At 36.4% G+C, this 16,412-nt stretch overlaps 1 protein-coding gene across 10 annotated transcripts in view; it reads right to left on the reverse strand.

Annotated features, from left to right (window-relative positions):
• Positions 1-16,412, reverse strand: part of PTPRK (protein tyrosine phosphatase receptor type K) — a 619,180-nt gene that overhangs the window by 395,252 nt on the left and 207,516 nt on the right. Inside the window, exon 1 of one of the 10 annotated variants that reach the window (XM_086317876.1) lies at positions 2,791-3,023. The exons of 8 other annotated variants lie outside the window; for them this stretch is intronic. The gene's annotated coding sequence lies outside the window, so the exon portion shown is untranslated. Of the gene's footprint in view, positions 1-2,790; positions 3,024-16,412 lie in introns of those variants that run through there. One more of the 10 variants, XM_086317875.1, reaches the window with a different exon arrangement.

The following is a 16,412-nucleotide window of genomic DNA, read 5'->3' on the forward strand; positions in this document are numbered from 1 at the left end:
GCCAGTTTCCCCTACCCACATAACCCATCTCTTCAACTCTCTAGCTTGGGCAAATAATTAAACCTTTCTCTGTCTCGGTTTCTTTGTCTTGAAATGCCTAAAGCCTTTAGGGTACGCTGTCAGGACCAAATGAGACTGTGTCTATGATGTACTAAACCACACTGATTAGGCAGATCCTTAATAGGTGTTCCTTCAGTCATATTCATTCCTTTCTCTGTTAAATAGTTCAGAGAATCATACTGGAAAATGTATGAAAGAACATTTTCAAAGGTTAAAAATGAGATAATGCTAACGAGTAGTAAACTTAAAAACTTCCAATACAGAGACAGCCAAACCTTTCTCCACCCTTCCCATCACAACTCCACCTAACCCTTTTTATCCCCTGTGAATCAACCCTCCTTCCCAGCTCTCACCTTTCTATTTCTTTCTAATCCTCCCCTTTCACTCTTATTATCTTTAAAATCTGGTAAATACACACTGGAAACACATATACACACCTAACCTTAGCAACAGTTATAAAAGGATAAATAAGTTTAAGATTTCTTGTACTAAAATTGGGCTTCCCAGGTAGCACAATGGTAGAGAATCTGCCCACCAATGCAGGAGACTCAGGAGACAGGTTCAAATACTAGGTCAGGAAGATTCCCCTGGAGAAGGGAATGGCAACCCACTCCAATATTCTTGCCTGGAGAATTCCAAGGACAGAGGAGCCTGGCAGGCTGCAGTTCCTGGGGTTGCAAACAGCTGAACACAACTGAGCACACACCCACACATGTTGGAAGATTTCTCCAATTTCTGAAATTCTGGCACTCCTGCCATGGCTCTCCAAGCTGTGGAGCTTCTGTATTATGTAGTACTGAAATGTTTTGAGAAGTAGCTGCTAAAATGAAAAGCAACTTCAGAGAGAATGAACAGAGTTGCATTTACCCCAAAAGGCAAGAGAGTTTTTATTCTAGAGCCAATTTTGTCATCATCACTTTCCTTCTCAAAGGAATTGAGACTAGAAAGAACACTGAAAGGTATGAGAAGGTAGAAGTCTCTGGAAACTGCCTAAGTATCATATTATCAAGTTCAGCCTGTTGTCTGGATATACCTTAATTCTATTAATAATAAAAGACCAGAACTTAAGGTCAGTCCAGAATGAGTGTGCAGTATTTATTTATTTCCATATAAATGGATATTCCCAAAGACAAAGTACTTCCCTCAGTAGTCACTGTGTGCCTAAAGGGTACCAAAAATCTATTTAAAAATTTTAATACGCCATATATCAGGAGAACAAGGCTTTATTTTGACTCAAAATTAGTAATGAGTCAACAACTACTCCTGAATAAGCAAATGGCAAAAGATGATCAATTAGAGAAGAACTCAGGTTGAGTGAGATTTCTCAGCTGAGTTCTCAGGTTCAAGGATAATCAGTCTACAAGAGTTCCAAGTTGCTTCTTTTATTAAATTCTAAAGTTCTAAATTTCCCTGGTAGCTCAGTTGGTAAAGAATCCACCTGCAATGCAGGATTCCGAGTTCGATTCTAGGTTAGGAAGATCTGCTGGAGAAGGGATAGGCTACCCACTCCGGTGTTCTTGGGCTTCCATGGTGGCTCAGGTGGTAAAGAATCTGCCTGCAGTGTGGGAGACCTGGGTTCGATCCCTGGGTTGGGAAGATCCCCTGGCGAAGGGACTAGCTACCCACTCCAGTATTCCGGCCTGGAGAATTCCATGGCCTGAATAGTCATAGGGTCACAAAGAGTCGGACATGACTGAGCGACTTTCACTTTCAAAGTGAAATCACAATAGGAGACAGTTTATAAAAGATTTGAAAAAAAGGAATAAGATTTATTCTACTCTCATCCCAAGGAAATCATGTTCCTATCTATGAAATGGCCAAAAAAGAAAAAAAGTCATACTCTGAAGTCAAAGACCTGATTCTGCAGCCTGGTGCTGATACCACCCACTTCAAACCATCCACCTCTCCTCTACCACTTAACTAATGAAAGTTAGTCCCAGAAAAAGTAAATGTCATAGATATAATAAATTACTATTTGAGAGGATTGTTATAGGGATTACAGAAATGGGAACTAAGTAAAAATGTATTTTAACTTTTTTACTTACAAAATATTATTTAAACCAAAAATCTATCTGCTTGTTTTTGAAAACAGTGCCTGCCTGATAATACAAACTGATGAGGGGAGAGGGTGGGGCAAAGAGAATGAGAACACAAAACATGAGAGAAAAATGAGAAATTGAGTATGGAGAAATAGAGGGTCCAAGCAAGATGAAAAAAAGAGAGGAATGAAGTGCCTCCACTTTAAATGCAAAATTTGGAAAGACAAAAGAAAAGAGGGAAACACATAGTGGAAAATAAAATCGGATTTATGTTTATTTTCTGTCTCCCCAGGTATCTTCATAAACCATCCAAATATGACAAAAGAAACCAAAGTCCTAGGAAACATAAAAGCAAAAGAGAATGATATTTTCACTTCAAATGTTAAGATTGTTGCTTTTGGCCACAAGATGATTAATCTTCTATAATTCAAGGACATAATACAATTTAAAAAAAAAAATCCAAGACCCCTTAGAAGTCTTCTGAGCCTACATTAATTTTGATAGCTGTAGTGGAATTAGTGGTTCCCAATACTAGAATAAAGCATAATAATGTTTTCTAAGATAAGCTAATCCATCTCTCCAATGCTGCCAATCCAGCTATTATTTAAAAACAATCAAACACAAAAACAGAAGGAAAAAAAACAAAACAAAAAAGGAAGAAGCAGAAAGAAAAGACACCCCTAAAACATACCTGGTCAATTGTGAAGTACCATATCGACCACTGGTGAGGAAAGAAAGAGTGTGCAAATACTCCTCTGACTGTGGACAATTTATTCAACTTCCTCTTAGCAAATACAATCACCCAAGGCTATTCCTCCAAGAAAACATTCCTTTTAAATATATCCACAAAAACTGCATGCTGCAAGTGTGCAAATGGCCTCCATTCCAACAGGGCTCTTGCTGTCCAGAGAGCAGCTAAGGATTAAACTTTGTTTTCATGAATGCTAACTTAAGGCTCAATGCGTGAACACAAACATTGAGAAACTGTTGCATTTCTGTTCCCACACTAACTTTGTAAAGCTTCCCTCTGGGATGTACTGTACAAGCTAAAATAGAAAATAGTTTCAGCCAAAAAACAAGTAGCAGTGGGAACTCTGACCAACAATCAAGTACAGGGGTTTCCCAACCCACAACCCCCTCCCCACAAAAGGGAGAATATGGAGAAGGGAAGAGGGAACTTTGAGTAACTTCAAATTTTTGACTCTCTCTACTATTGAGATGTACTTTAGGATTTCAGTAACATTCGTAAGTGTAAACACCTTAAGCATCCATTATAGGATCAAGTTTTTCTCCCTTGGGAATAACCAGAAGCAGGGTTATGTCTCCAACATTTTTTTTTTCCTTCTAACTATAATATTATCAAATATCTCCTTAAGAACTGTTTACCTAACTTTTTTAAAAAAGGGATTGCTTTTTAAATAGTCCTACAAGTAGTGACTAAACTCTACAAGTACTCTAATCATGGTGATACATACACATCCACTAAATGCAACCAAGTGTATGCACAGACACAGATAATACCATGCATTTTACCTGGTACCCAGAATCCTCACGAGTATAGTTCATATGAACATTGCAATGTGTTATTTGCAATGAATCATCAGCATGAACTCATAGTTCACAATTCATAATGATAGACATGTATTTTTTGCCTTGTTTTACCCCTCCTTTTTGCTTGAAAGACTTGTGGTCTCCTTTTCTCCCCTGAAAGCCTAATTTCTACCTTCTCTAGGAAATTCCGATGAACCTTTTTAGGTGAGTTACAAATTTTACATTTCCTACCTTCGAGTCTATAAGGCATAGAATCTTCCAAGCTCAAAAAAGGAAAGGTCTTAGGGGCTACTGCCAAGATTAGGCATAGTGATCTACACAGAGCAGATGTCACATTTAATGGAACTGATGGTGAAGGCTAAGTGGAAAGTTACTAACGGAACAGTGTAAAACAGTTAAAATATCTTATTTAATTCATCCAACATTCTAGTGAGAAAGATATCAAATATGTAAGTGTTTAATATGATACGGAAGAATGTGGGGTTTAAAAAAAGTAGCTTGCTTAGAAGTCAATCCAAATCTAATACTAAATCCATCTTCTTTAGTCTGTATATTATACTGCCATCAAAGTGGATAAAAAATTCAGTTTACAAAGGTAACACATAACTTAAATTTTTTAATTGCTTGGAGAAAATGGGGGAGATGAAGCAGAGATGAAGGACGTGAACAGACCAAGATGGCCTTGTAAACAAAATAAGGACCTTTGCTTTCATCTTCACCGTTTATAGAAAGACACAGAAAAGCATTAAGCTGGGGGAAGCAGAAACTGCTGTCCTAAATCAGATTTAAATTTTGGAAAATCACTTTGCCTGCCGTGTGTAGACCAGTTAGGAAATAGTAACAGCATTCTCATAGAGAATTCTGTATTTAATTATGATAGCAGATGACAAAGATAATATGAAGCAATCATCTAAAACCTACACAAGAGGTAAAAAAATCAACGAGAACTGATGTGAATGAGAAACAGAAGTGAAGAATAGACAGGGGTCCAGAATGTACCACTATGTTTCTTGCTCATATACCCAAATAGACAGTGGTACAATTTCCTGAGTCTTGGCATACTGGACAGAGATCAGTTTGGGAGGAAAGTTCAGTTCAAGTTTTTTATTGTAAACAACAGAAGCTACTACATCATTTTCAACAAAAAAGAAACATACTTAAAAAGAAAACTAAAAAGCCCAAACAATAACCAAAATATTAGTGGAGACCCATCACTGAGTACAAACACTCCTCCTAGAACCCAGGCTGAGTCCTATATTTTGCTGACCGTGGATGTCTATGCTTCAGCTCTTTGCAGAAGGAAATCCTCATGATGTCTTTTTTCTGCAGACAATGGCTTCCTAATCAAACTTCATTTAAGTGGTCTGAGGTGGAGATTTGGTCACCCATTAATATCCTGGCTACAGGGATGGCTTAAAGGTGTTGGACTTCTTTCTGAAGTCATGAGAACTTGTAAGGTAAGAAATTCACCAAATATAGGAAAGACTGCCAAAAAGAATAATAAATATCACCTAAGGAAGAAGGGGCATTAATTTTATTGAAACATACCACAGAACATGTCAAGTAGGCTATTGGATGTATGATTCTGTATCTTAGAGAAAAGAGCTTAGCTTATTATAAACACATTTGTGAATCATCTCCACATACATTTTACAGATGGTGATTGCAGCCATGAAATTAAAAGACGCTTACTCCTTGGGAGGAAAGTTTTGACCAACCTAGATAGAATATTGAAAAGCAGAGACATTACTTTGCCAACAAAGGTCCATCTAGTCAAGGCTATGGTTTTTCCAGTGGTCATGTATGGATGTGAGAGTTGGACTGTGAAGAAGGCTGAGCGCAGAAGAATTGATGCTTTTGAACTGTGGTGTTGGAGAAGACTCTTGAGAGTCCCTTGGACTGCAAGGAGATCCAACCAGTCCATTCTGAAGGACATCAGCCCTGGGATTTCTTTGGAAGGAATGATGCTAAAGCTGAAACTCCAGTACTTTGGCCACCTCATGCGAAGAGTTGACTCATTGGAAAAGACTCTGATGCTGGGAGGGACTGGGGGCAGGAGGAGAAGGGGACGACAGAGGATGAGATGGCTGCATGGCATCACTGACTCGATGCACATGAGTCTGGGTAAACTCCAGGAGTTGGTGATGGACAGGGAGGCCTGGCGTGCTGCGATTCATGGGGTCGCAAAGAGTCAGACACGACTGAGCAACTGAACTGAACTGAAGCAAATTCCACAACCTTACTGTGTTTTTTGCTTTTCATAAACTTTTCAACAAAATCTCAAATATTTTATAAATATGGTACTACAGATTAGATTTAATCAAGTTAATGTCACTCCATATATTATTATGGGACATGGAACACAACAATCTAACTGCAAACCATTTATCCCTAATACTGACAGAAATACTTCCAAAGAAATTCACTCTAAACTTTTAACTTACATGGCTATCTCTGATAACTCCAAATGTTTTTACTATCTTTTACTGAAGTATTATTTCAATAGCAATTAATAATTTGGGTGATTTCCAAGACCTCACAACAGACTCTGTCTACAGCTGGATGAAAGCTACTTAATCTTGCACTCACAAGCACACATGACTAGTTTGGGTATCTCGAGTATATTCACCTCTTGATCTTCACTAAGCACATCTCCGAATCCGAACAGTTGTCTCCTGATTTATTTTTTTCAAATACAAAACCAAAATTCCCGGTTGAGTGTGCTGTATATTTATCCTGAGCAGCATTCAATTTAAAAGACAATGTGTTCTGGGGAAGAAAAAACTGAGAAGATACTGAAAACAGACAAATGTATCAGAGAGGAAAAATTGGAACTAATGGTGATTGAAACACTAGTGTGACTATTGTCTCCACAGTAGTTTTGGCCTAAAATTGCTTCCTGGAACCCAGAAAAGCACATAAGTGTCCTTGTATACCTGAAAACATGAAAATAAATAAATAAATGAAACAAACAACTTCATGGATAAACTAGCTGCACTGACATTTGCTGAATGAAGAAATTCACTCTGATATCAATCTTGGCCTTGGGTTGGGTTGGCGGGGAGGTTCAAGACTTCCCTCTACAGGGGGCACTAAGTCTGACCACAGGGTCTCTGATTCTCCTTTTACAGATAGAAATGACTTCATGATCAAGTTCTTTAAGGTAGTAATGGAAAGAGTGGTTCCACCTACCTTTCCAGTTGCCCAGCATCATATGTAGGATGAAATCCAAAAATCAAAATTACTACCCCAACAATACAAAATCCAAAATTTTGCCATCCAATAGAAAATGAGATAAAAAGGGTGATGGTGAGAGATGCCGACTGTTCAGGAGGTGAGCAAAGGAGAGATGCAGATGCCTGAGGAATCTAATTCTCAGACCAACTAAATAGATTCATTTGGATGACCTACAAGAAGGGTAAAAAGTCTCCAGTGGCTAGAATTTCCTCCTAAAATATGGCATTTCAACTAAGCATAAACTATTTCTTGGTTCTCTATCAAACCAGTAAAAATAGCTAAGAGTTCATTGGTCTGAACTGTCAGAGTAAACCCATATGGCTCATAACGTAAACATGGCAACCAGATAGGGTTTCAAGACTTACTCTGTTGATAAACATTTGTTTCAAGCACCAGTCTCAGTATGTCAGTCACACAAGGAAAGGAATCCCCTCATTCTAGCAGACCCAGCAATGAGTAAGCATTATGACTTTTACTTTAATCAACTTAAATGTGCAAGAAAGCATGGTTTAAGTCCCTATGGGCAGCAAACAGTTTAGAAATAACCTGATTCAGTGTTTCTTAAACCCGAGAAAATACTAATCTTTAAAAAGGAAAACTTTCTCATGGACCTCAGTGTTAATTTACATTATGCACAGATAATCTCTGAGTATTAACTTATTATAACAAGAGTTTATCATACTCTTATCCACACAAATGTAAAAATCAGTAAAACTTAAATTAATACTAATTTAATGTCATAAATTATGTTTTGTAGAATCAACACTGCAAATATTATATAGTGAACACTATGTGAAAACATATATACTGTATTGTATATTTCACTTTGGATTTGATTCTTCTTTTGATTTTGATCAAAATGAAACATCATTTGAGTCACTATTAATACATCATTGTTATTTTTCTTTGATAGTGATTTTTAGCCACTGATTCATGCTTTTGTTGGACCAATAATTTAATAGTGTGTCCCAAAATACAATAATAGGAAAAACTTAAAGTTGTTTATAAACATTACTTTTCTGATTATTTACTATATTTACTGTTAATGACTTTTTTCAAGCTAATAAAATGTCTAATTTACTATAATTTCTCAATCTTATACATTTATTTTCTGCCACACAGTAGCTAAAGGTTTCCATCACTTTTCCCTATGTGAACTGCTGTTAAAACCTTCATTTGTGCCCTAAACCAAGATGCAATTTGTACTTTCCTTTAACAAAGCTACAACATGAACACAAATGCAAATAATGCCTTTGAATTATTTCTTAACCACCCATATTATCTTAAATGTGTATAGTATTAATTTTAGACTCAAAAAACATAGAAAATTTTAAACTTTCATAGGACTCAGAGAAAGTACCTATAGACTATAGGTTGAGAAGCAATGCCTAGCTCATTTAATAATACTCACCCTCAAAGAAGACTTATCATTTATAATACAGACAGCTACACAGTGAGAAAACAAGTAGAAGCACACTGGAGCAAAATTGTGTACAAACGTAAATTCATTTTCTTGGAGGAAAATACTTTCTTTTTCTAAAGAAAAACATTTTACTCAGAGTCATGTCCGTAAAATGAGAACCATCACTTTATGTTATATGGCTTCCTCTTTGCCTTCAGCCTTAGAATCTAATACTAGGGAGGGCTTTTCTTTCTGCGGAAGTAGTTAAAACTAAACAACTAATTATGTATTTCCTTTTCAAGTTGGTGCCAGGAAGCTTGCATATAATTTGAAGTTCAACTAGAATGGTAATATAGGCCTCAGTGACTAGGAAATCTAGGTTTATTGGTTGTGAACTTGATTTTATAATCATATTTGCATTCCTAGGCAGCAGGAGTCTTTTCTCCTTAGTTATCTTCACCAATTGAGTATCTTAGAGGTGAAAAAGGTAAAAGTGTTAGTTTCTCAGTCCTGTCCAACTCATGGCGATGTCCTAGACTGTAGCCCACCAGGCCCCTCTGTCCATGAAATTCTCCAGGCAAGAATACTGGAGTGGGTACCCATTTTCATCTCCAGGGGATCTTTCCAAGCCAGGGATCTTAGACGTAAGTCTAATTATCTACGTAACAGTGAAAGTTATATGAAAGTATAAATTAAATAATGAATGATGAGTAAATGAAGATAGTTCTGACTTGTTACTAAGGTAAAGTTTTCCATTCATGCCTATAGCACTTTGCCAGAAGCCCCAAAACCAAATCTATATAAAATTGTGAATGGAGAAGATAGTCAATTCTGATTGCCTACAAAACTAATCTAAGAAGTATAACCACTGACTGGCCACTTATCTCAATATTAAAATTTAGTGCAGTTACATCAAGAAAAAAAAAAGCCATCGTGTAGTTATATCTCTTCCCCAACATCATCTCTGCACCCTTGAGTAGCAACGTGCTGACTGTAGAAGAGGGTATTATCAATTGTATTAAAATGTATTATAAACTATAAATTTATTCCCACTTAAAGCAGAAAATTCAAATTGAGAACAAAATTTAAATGGGAAAACCACAGGAAAAAGTTGTTATAATTTCAAAGAAAACTTTAAAAAAATCATCTTTTTAACAAGTTCATTCTAGCAAATTTTCAAACAAGAAGTCTCTTAATTAGAAGAAATCTTTCCTATCTTCAAAAGCACAGCTAACAAAACATACATCAATCATCATTTTTTGATTGGTAAAAATTCAAAAATACTCTTTTTAAACTCAGAAATGCAGGAAAATGTCCCCTATCTTTCTAAAGAACATTGTTTTGGATATCTGAACAATACAGTAAGACAGATGACGTATGTCTAGATAAAACATTTTTTTAAATCAATAGATATTATCATTAATGAAAAGAATACAAGGTTTTCTAACATTTAAATAATACAATACAATAAAGAAATAGAAGATGACCTAATTTACACAAAAAGGTATTTCATATAGGCTACTTCTATAGTATGATAAAACTTCTATTAACAAATCCTTTGAAATAAAAATTTTAAATAGAAATTCAGCTGTTACCTTCTTTATCCAAAAACATTTCATAAATTATGTGAAAGAGTTGTTTGCATTTTTAGCTGCTTAACAAAATACATAAGGACAAAGTTATTATTTCTCCCAAGTTTAGTTGAAATAAACAGGACAGATTAAGCAACATCTGCAATGTTGTCTATATTTTTACGCATACAGTTAAAAGAATGAATTCTGAAGTGAGATCAAACTTGGCTCAAATCCTGGCTCTATGGCTTGAAATTTAAGTGATTTTCACAACTCGCTTCCCCTTATAGAGAACTGGGCTTATTATCTGCAAAACAGGGATAACACCACCTGAATTATAGCAATTTGGGGACTCATACAATGGAACAGATTTATCCCTTTAAATGTTTCAGAGATTGCATAGAAATATCTGAAAAACCAACAAATTTCTATGCTTTGGCCTCTTATATCAAAAATACTTCATCATTCTTCTTACCACTCCTCCCCACAAAGCTCAAATCCCTCACACTGATTCTTTGTTGTAAACAAGTCAACAATTATATCTGATCAACAGTACCAGGGGGAATATTTCTCTTATGTCATCACCCTTCTTGCATCCACTGATGCTGCTCCCTCTCTCAGAAACCCTCACATCACCACTCAGCCTAAGAAATCACACACGTCTCTCAAAATTAAACTCAACCTACATCAGGTTCCTTATCCTGAATTTTCTACCAACGGGAGATTTGTGTTTTCCAAAATATTGTAAAACACAAGGTGATACCCCACAGTGCAGAAGATATGCAGTCAGCCTCAGAAAAATAAAACTATTATTGTCAGTCTTTCTTCCACTCTCTTCAACCATCCTTCATTTCTAAGGAGGACTTTTGTTTATATTCCTCAGTTTTTGTCATACCCCTGTGGACAAGGAGAATAGAGGGGAAATTTTTTAAATTAATCTAGAGAAACTATCGGAGAAGGCAATGGCACCCCACTCCAGTACTCTTGCCTGGAAAATCCCATGGACAGAGGAGCCTGGTAGGCTGCAATCCATGGGGTCGCGGAGGGTCAGACACAACTGAGTGACTTCAATTTCACTTTTCCCTTTCATGCGTTGGAGAAGGAAATGGCAACCCACTCCAGTGTTCTTGCCTGGAGAATCCCAGGGACGGGGGAGCCTGGTGGGCTGCCGTCTATGGAGTCGCTCAGAGTCTGACACGACTGAAGTGACTCAGCAGCAGCAGCAGAGAAACTATATTTTTTATTTTAATAAAGGACAGAAAGTTATCTGGGCAACAGAAAACAATGACCCTGAATGTAGAAGAATGGGGGTTAAAAGGTAGGTTTCTAAATATAAAGCCAATATAAATAATATATTTTTCAGAGATAAAATTAGAGCCAAAATTAGTGACGGGGACCTTTGAGGAGCCATATAAAGAGATAGTTTTAAAAGCAATTTTTCCACTTATCATGATATACATCATACACACAAACATTGAAACATACACACACACATACACTCACACATAAATCTGCGGGAGTCTTCAGTGAATGCATGCATACTATTTTAAATGTTTTTTGATATTGAATATATGCTTCTCTTTGATGTGAAACCAAAGGGAATTGAGCCTTCAGGTATGGACAAGAAGATGCATTTTAGTTCCCATTATATACATGAAACACTGAACTTTGAGACAAGCACAAAGGAAATATCGAGTGAATGGTAGCTGCTTTCATCCTGTTGTCTATTCTTTAATTATTCTGTGTGTGTCTGCCATCTCCTCAAGAAGACAAGCCATCTTGCTGATGACAATATTCTATACTGCTTCAAACCACAGCATCCAGCATTGTACTAAAGAAGGGGTCAGGAATCAATAAGTATCGGCTAATTGAATCACTGACATTTGAGAAAATCCCAACATCTGAGACACAAATAATTAAGTTATGATGTGAAGCTCAGCTTCAGGAGAAACAAGAATGTTTTCCAATTTATTTCTCCTCCAACACTATCTAGGATTTCTCTTCAGTACATAACTCAGACTGGAGAGATAATATATGTGCTAATCACCACGCAGGGGAAGAATACACTATCTGCATTTGTATCCCTTCTCACTGATACATCTTATTACCATGAAGGTGTTTAATACAACCTTGTCTGCTATACCAAATGCTCCGAGATAATGAATCTCAATGTATAAGCTTTATTTCCATTAGAATTATATATATCAAATCCTCAAAATAGAAGCACTCAATTTTAACTACAAAGGAAAGTGGTTGGTGTTCTTTTTTTAATCTTACTTTACCTATTTTTTTAAAGTTACACTTTAAAAGGATATATAAATCAGGCAATAAATGTTTTATTTATCTACCTTTGTCTTTCTAGTGAATAGCAGTAAAAACGTACTTTCACCTTAGTATACACCTGCTGTCTCAAAAATATCCCAATGAATAACAACCAGAAGCAGAAAAGAAAAGGGAGAGACAAGGGTATTATAGTGCTGATATTGCCCTGTCAGGCTGCTGAGTGGCTACAGCCTCACAAAGTTCTGAGGTTTTAAAAACTTTAGAGATCATTTCATTTCGCCATGTGTTTTATACATTAAAAGTTTGAAAAACACTGAATTTGAAAGATGTACCTAAATGACAAATATTTTAAATAATCAAGGAAGCAAAGGAAAACAAAAAGATGAACACTGAGGAGCAGTCTTTTTTTTTTTGCCTGACAGCGAGTAATCCTGTTATTAAAAAAAACATTGGAGGTTTTAGCCAATTTTCTGATACATCCTATAGTATAATAAAAACGTCAATTAATTTCCTGAGTATAATGATCTTATTAATAGATAGTCTGCTGTAAAGTCCCAATCTAAAACATTTCATAAATTACATAAATAGAATTTTTTCTTTTTAGCTGCCTGACAAATTAATATAGGGCAGATTCTAGTTTTCAATAAGCAGACAGACCTTAGGGAAAGATAAAACACTTATAAAGCTTAAAGTGATTCCCAACAATTCGGACGGGGTCAGTCCAACTCACTTCAATACATGTCAGTATGTGATCTTCAGTACATTATTTTCTCTTTTCTAAAACACAGGTCCTTTACCTATCCAATAGGGATAACATACCCAGCCTCACAGGTCTGGCATGCAGAATATGGGGAAGTATCAACAAAGCACTCGGTATGAGGCTTGGCACACAGCAGATCTATGACAAATGAGAACCACATACTTGCTACCCTATTAATAATAGTAAAGGAATGAAAAAAATATGAATTTGCATGCATCAAAAGTCTAACCTTAAGTGATAATACTTTGACTCTCAAGCACATTAAACAGTAAATGAGGCTTCCTAACAAATGACAATTACAATGTCACTATTACAATCTCACTAGAAACAATAATATAAATTACTCTTTTAATCTCTGATCTGTCACTGTGAAAAAAAGTCTTAGTCACACTTATCAGCAAGCTTGGTGGGACGGCGAGAATAATGGGGAGGAGAGGTGAGAAGACGGATCATTTATTATCACAGTGGCTTTCTTTGGTGACTCAGGGGAATTCTGACATTTTCTCCTTGAGCTAATGAGAATATCATCAATACATTGTTTATACCTTCTGCCTTGTCAAAATGGTACCTTAAAAATGTTGCTAATTCAGGCAACTGAAAGATGGACTAATTCACTGCAAAGCCAATATCTACCATTCTGAGGTATCTCTAAATTTATAGAACTGGAATTAAATCTATAGTCAAGAAAAGTCAATGTAAAACATTGAGATTATTTTTCATTTGTCTGCTTATATGTTTTTAAGAAGCACAAGCATACAGTGTGTGCATGCTCCATAGTGTTGGACTCTTTGTGACCTCAAAGACTGTAGCCCACGAGGCTCCTCTTTACATGGGATTTTCCAGGCAAGAATACTGGAGTGGGTTGCCAATTTCTCCTCCAGGGGATCTTCCCAACCTAGGGATTAAAGCAGTGTCTCTTACATCTCCTGCATTTGCAGATGGATTCTTTACCACTGGTGTCATCTGGAAAGTCCAAGAAGTCCACCCTATATCACAGAACTTTAGGTTTTTCATTAAATCCGTAAGTCTCTATATGAATAAGCATGTGAGATGGAAGGGGCGGCAGATGCATATAAAGGTAAAGCAATCTCACACCTCATACATGTTTCGATTATTGTTCTTGCACAAAATATGTAAGTATATGTACACTATATTTAGCCAGGACAAATTCAGATAGTAAATTCCATTTTCTGAAAACAAACACTTTAAGAAATTTAAAAGTTTCCTACATTTATGTATTAACAATACTTCAATTTCTACATTTTCATTGAAATTTAAAAGTGCAGCCGAGCATTGAAACATAATATTCTATGACTTAGGAACATGGTGGTTTTCCTGGTGGCTCAGAGGGTAAAGCATCTGCCTGCAATGCGGGAGGCCTGGGTTCGATCCCTGGATTGGGAAGATCCCCTGGAGAAGGAAATGGCAACCCGCTCCAGTACTCTTGCCTGGAAAATCCCATGGACAGAGGTGCCTGATAGGCTACAGTCCATGGGGTTGCAAAGAGTTGGACATGACTGAGCAACTCATACACACACACACACACACACACACACACATTAAGACAAGGCTCATGACTGAGCAACTTCATTTTACTTTTTAGAAACATGAAATAGCTGTTATCATTTTTGCTCAAAAAGTTTATTCAAAATTCGTGAAATCTTCCTTTGTCAGAAATACAGTACCCATAGAAATTTGATTATGTCAATAACCCAAACATGACAAAAAATATTAGGCTGACCAAAAAAGTTTATTCGGATTTTTCCATAGATAGTATGAAAAAATCCAAATGAACTTTTTGCCCTACCCATAGACATGGGCTTTCCAGGTGGCTCAGATGGTAAAGAATCTGCCTACAGTGTGGGAGACCCAGGTTCAATCCCTGAGTAAGAACCCCTGGAAAAGAGAATGACAACCCACTCCAGTATTCTTGCCCGGAGAATTCCATGGGCAGAGGAGCCTAGCAGGCTACAGTCCATGGGGTTGCAAAGAGTTGGACATGACTAAGCAACTCACACACACACACACATTAAGACAAGGCTCTCAGCAGAGGCCATCTATTACAGATTTCACACGAACATAAATGCTTTGGTTAAAAAAAAAAAGGCTGTGATGAACAGTAATAATCAAAAGTCACTATAGCAGTATTAGGATAAAAATATCAAATTAAGCTACATTATTTCTAAATATATATCCAATTAACTCATTTTGCGAACCCATGGACTGTATAGTCCATGGAATTCTCCAGGCCAGAATACTGGAGTGGGTAGCCTTTCCCTTCTCCAGGGGATCTTCCCAACCCAGGGATAGAACCCAGGTCTCCCGCACTGCAGGCGGATTCTTTACTAGCTGAGCCACAAGGGAAGCCCATATAAAATAGAATGCACTACTAACTAATACATCTGATTAAAGAAAACCCTAAGTATAAACTATGCCAAAAATGAGTTATTTAGTCAAATACTGATGAAGACTTCTAGAGTTTTTAATTCCAAACCTACCATCTGTACGCCAGTAAAAAAAACCATACACTTCCAAATAAAATGGTTGTTCAATATATTGAAATGCTTCTTAACATATCAAAGTGTTATTCACTCAGTTGTGTCTGACTCTGCAATCCCCATGGACTGTAGACCGCCAGGCTCCTCTGTCCATGGGATTTCCCAGGTAAGAATAATGGAATGGGTTGTCATTTCCTTCTCCAGGAGAAAGAACATATCAAAAGGATAATGGAGTGGGCTGTGTTGCCTCCTCCAGGAGGAAGAACATACCAAAACCCCTCCCTTAAATCTTTACATATGTTTGCAGTTAAGACTTATGTTTATTGTATTTTATTCATAGTAAGTATTCCAGCCATAACAATTTACAAAAATTTTCTATCAGAATTACAACCCAAATATCTATTTTTCAATTGAAATACTTCAATCTATTTTTTAAAAATATACAATCACTTCTTATTTTTTTCCTTCTTGCATTATATGAGAAGTTTTACAAAAATATAATCCTAGCAGTCAAATTGAAGAGAATTAGTTTTCAGTTAGTTATTAAGTATTTTTAGCTATGCCTTTAATAAGTCATGTATGAAAACTTGGAAGGTCTGTAATTTGTTTAACTTCTAAATTGGAGGTGGAGCAAATCAAACATCCTGTTGAGCACTGATAAGAAAAATAATCACTAATTTGGCTACCAATGAATAAAAATATGTGGCACCACAGCATAGGAATGACTGTGTCCTTATTAAATAAAAAAGTAAATGAAAACCCAACTATCTAAGAATGCTAGTAATTGCTGTGGGCTTTTGCAAACAGAGATTTCCATACCATACCCACCCTCCCTTATACTACACAAGAAGGCAATTACAGGTAAAAAAAGAAATGACGGTAAATGAGAAATCATGAAAAGAAATATGAATATGGTATAATAGAAAATTCTTGTGAGAGTCCCAAAGAACTCAAGAGCAAAATCCAGAGAAACGACAAAAAAAAAAAAAAAAACAAAAAACATTTCACAGT

Source organism: Bos grunniens, chromosome 9 (genome assembly GCF_055505025.1).
Source record: "Bos grunniens cultivar Pamir isolate PY7600 chromosome 9, Bosgru_T2T1.0, whole genome shotgun sequence".
In the NCBI taxonomy this organism is placed as follows: Eukaryota; Metazoa; Chordata; class Mammalia; order Artiodactyla; family Bovidae; genus Bos; species Bos grunniens.